We start from the raw sequence: 4,564 nt of genomic DNA, 5'->3' as shown, positions 1-4,564 counted from the left end.
GACAGTGGCATAGAAAAAAAAAAATTTTAAAACAAAAATAACAATGAAAACCCCACCAAGATCAGCTTGGGCATCAGCTTGCAGAATGATGTTTAGCTGTCAGCTATCCAAAAACTAGCCCAGCCTGAATAGAATCTTGCCTGGATCAACTTGAGCATCTCTAGCTATAATATGAAAGGTAGATGGAAATACATTTTAATTTCTCTTTACTCGAGTTCTTGTCGAGTCATGACATCCACAAAAAACAGCTGTAATAACTTTATTTAATGAAGGCATAGTGATCTGTTTCATTAACATTTACTCAAAATGCTACTCACATTACTCTGCCTTGTACATATTTCCTCCTAATGTTATGTTATCAATTGGACCATTTGCTCGGCACGGCAAAGAAGTCTGACAATATGGAAGCAAAATGAGGCTTCACCCATAGCTTGCCTCCAAAGATTGCATATTTGTTCCCCTTTCTTAAAATTAGAATTTAATTGCACTTCCAACCATTTCACTGCAGCGGCACCCAGGAAAGTATATCCCTTCCATTTCGGAGGTTGAAACAAAATTATGAAGTGTGAAATGGAAGTGCCAAAATGAGAGATGCACAATGCGAGGCATCACTTAACAACTCCAAATACCGCACAAGGACAACAGGCATTTAAATGGCAGGAGATAATGTGAAGGGCTCTGGAAGCTGCCTGAATTATTCTCTAAGTAGGTCGTTAAGTTGTCATAAAAATATTATGCTTGAAGAAAATGCTTGATGCATCAAAAAGACACCTAAAATAAATAGGGAAGGGAAATAAATACTTATAATAATACCATCCATTGTGATGCACGGCTAATAACTGACCATATAAATAGAAGTTGCCAGAAAAGGAAATCTTTCATTTTTTTATTGAGTTGTTCCCATTAAACCTAACTAAGCTCAGCTAAACTAAGAACTATTGGTCCTCTTACACTTCACCCCCTCTATGTTCTGGGTGTTTAGAGTCATCCAATATCTCCGCTGGCAGAAGATTATGGTAAATACTGTTTTCTTTTGTTTAGTTTTTTTCTATTTATCTACTGTCTGGCCAAAAATAGTCACCACCTGGATTTAGCTAAGCAAATAGGTAAGAACCTTCCATTGGATAATTACTGCAGTGATTAATATGTTTCCTCTGCCAACAAATAACATCAGCAGCCTATCTGAATATACTGAATGTCCAGGTTTTTCCATCATTGGATTTTTTTCTTCCCTGATGGCACGGGCATACTACAAGATTCATCGGGCTCAGATTGTGAAAGAGTGGTTCAGGGAGCATGAGACATAATTTTCATACATGGATTGGCCACCACAGAGTCCAGACCTTAACCCCATTAAGAATCTTTGGGATGTGCTGGAGAAGACTTTACGCAGTGGCCCGAATCCCCCATCATCACTACAAGATCTTGGTGAAAATTATTGTAACTCTGGATGGAAATAAATCTTGTGTCAAGCTTATGAAAAGTATGCCATGGCTCCATAATCAAAGCTAAAGGGGTCCAACTAAATATTAGAGTGTGTGACTTTGTTTTGGGCCAGACGGTATAACATATATAATTATGTAAAAGAAACATACAAGAAGTGAAATTGAGTTTTGGTTTGCACCCTGGTTTTAGCCCGATATATAGATTGTTCAAATAACATACATGTGCAGTAGCAGTTTTCAGCAACACTTTGATGGTCTATTAGAAAATGGCGTCACTACTGTGCATGCGTGGTATAAGCAACATTTCTCAATAAACTGTAAACATCTGCTTTCTCAAAAGCCACTAGTGCACATGCATGTGATTGTAGCATCATTTTGGGTTAGTCCGAAAGTTGCTACTGCGCATGCTTGGCAATGGCACCATCGTGCATCTAGCTAAATTTCATGCAAATTGTTTTGTTGAGATTAAGAACCTATGTCAGGATTTTATTGTTGTCTCCACTTTGAACAGATTTCCCCTCCTTTCTTGCCCCGATAGGCAAACAAAAACAAGCACGCCATGTTTGTAGAATTGGGAAAAAGTTACAACCTTGGTCTCTTTTTTTCTGCTGTTTGTTTCTCCCTGGCCAATTGACATCAATTCCACTCATTTTCTTTTTCTTGTCCTGGTGTCACGGGAACAAACAGCAAGGAGACATCTCCGAGAGGTTACCCGACAGCTAGACAAATCTGACAGCTCCAACACTTTCTTTATGAAATGTTTGATATGAGGTCTGGTTTAAGCTGGAGTCTTTGCTTTCTACATATAGTGAACATATATATTACCACTTTTCCACACGTGTAACGATAAACAAAGCGCTCATGGTTAACAGGGGTGATGCATTGCTACGTTGATGTGTATCGATGTCAATTACATCGTAATCCACTCAAGCACCTAGCTGAATTAGTTTATAGATTGGCCTGAAACTTCACCTTTTAACTGACAGGATTGCTAAAGTAACCACAATACTTTCACAAATGTACAATCTTTTTGCTTCCACTTGTTTGTATCTAACACATTCTTAGACTGCTGAAGAAAAGCTTCAGGTGAAAGAAAAATCTAGGCACTGTTAATGCTATCCATGAAACAAACAACTGTGTACAGCATCATTGTGATATAATTTCCTTTATCTGGGCCACCTATATCAACTTCATAAAGCCCAGAAGAAAAATCTTGAATTCCAGAACCTGACATGTTTTTTTTAGATGAAACAAGAACACAACACCAATGATTTAAGAGTCCAGAACTATCTATTTCATCATTTTGCACGGTACTGCCTTATTTATTGCTTAAAGTATAACTATGAGAGGAGTGATTTCCACTCACCTCATAGTTCTAGCCGACCTGTGACAATGAGACTGTCACAGGTCGGCTCAGTAGATCGGGAGGTGAGCGAACAGATACCGGCGTTCGCTCACCTCTCAATCCTGTCACGGCTCTCTGCCGTGACAGGGGAGGGGCTGGATTCCCCCCGCTCCGATCCGCCAGTGCTGACTGGTGTAACGGACGGGGGAGGGGGCGGGTACAGCTGGCTCTGCCTCTAGATAGGCAGAGCCAGCTGTCACTCATGCAGCTGGGCGGATCTCGATATCGATGTCGGGATCCGCTCCGGCTGCGGCGTCTCAGTATACCGCGATGTTTGGGATAAAGAAATGGTTGACACAGATGGCTTTGAAGGGTTTAGGAACAAAGTTGCTCCTTCTTCTAAAGCAGGCATCAGCAGCTGGTTGTGGATTGGACCCCTGCTTTGTCTAGGTCATGTGTATGCCATCTTCTGAAGAAATTCAACACTGTGGCATGGTGACTCTCCAGCTGTACAGTTGCCATCAAAATACAAAGTTTAATTGTAGATCAGTATACCTGGTACACTGACAGATTATACTGTATGTTTCCTGCATCTGTTTGACTATTGTGGGATACTTTGGATCAGTTTGTATGTTCTTTACTTGGCTTGAATGTGGTATCTGTTTATAACAAGTAATATCTTAAGGCCCCATTCACACCTGACCGTTTTGTAGCGCGTCCTACGCTCGACGAATGCGCTACAAAACGGTCAAAAAAATAAATAGCATTGTAGTCAATGCCCTCGTTCCCACCTAGGCGTATTTCCGCCCGTCCCTAACGCCCTACAAAACGGCCCACGCCTGAAAAGGTCCCGGGACTACTTTGGGCCGTTTTGTAGGGCGTTTTCCATTGGGATACAGCCAAGTAGCCTTTGGAATCGCGCGACGGTCGCGCAACTTTTTTACCACGAATCGCTGTAAAAAAACCGCGTGACGGTCGCGCGACAGACGCGCATATTACAATACGCCTAGGTGTGAATGGGGCCTTAGCCCTGAGTCCAAATGCATCTATAGCTTATGTCTAGGTGACTCTCCCTTGCCACCTACTGGATACACAGAGTATATGTAGTAATCTTTTATATCACAGTGGAAACCAAGGGAAACTCTAGACCTCAGAAAGAAAGAAAAAAGGAATTACTGCACAACCAGATTGCATGTACTCCTCTTTATTTGATCTTTATTGTAAAAACTAGGGATGCACAGATACCGATACTGGTATCGGTATCTGTGTCGATGCCAATTATTTGGCCGAGTATGCTCCGATGCCTGGCCCAATACTTGGGCTTCCGGTATAAGGAAGCCAGACAGCGTGTATAAGGAAGCCAGACAGCGAGACACGCTGCACGACTTCCTGATTGACTGGAAAGCCGGCTCCATGCTCCCTCGTCACTTGTGTCATTACCCGCCCCCCAGCTTTCTGATTGACCAGAAAGCCGGCTTCATGCTCCCTCGTCACCTGGTGAGCCGGCATGGAGCCGGCTTCCCGGCTAATCAGGAAGCTGAAGCGCCGTGTACTGACGTGTTGCCCGGCTTCCTGATTGGGCAGCATCTCGACCAATCGGGAAGCCAGGCAACGCGTCATTACACGGCGCCCGGCTTCCTGATTGGCCAGAAAGCCGGCTCTGTGCTTTCTTGTCACCAGGTGATGAGTGAGCATGGAGACGGCTTCCCTGCTAATTGGGAAGCCAGGTTTTGAGTCATTACACGCCGCCTGGCATCCTTAATGGGACTTCGAT

The sequence above is a fragment of the Nanorana parkeri genome, unplaced genomic scaffold (genome assembly GCF_000935625.1).
Source record: "Nanorana parkeri isolate BGI_ZX_2015 unplaced genomic scaffold, ASM93562v1 scaffold1131, whole genome shotgun sequence".
Taxonomy (NCBI): Eukaryota; Metazoa; Chordata; class Amphibia; order Anura; family Dicroglossidae; genus Nanorana; species Nanorana parkeri.
This window is presented reverse-complemented; position numbering follows the sequence as displayed.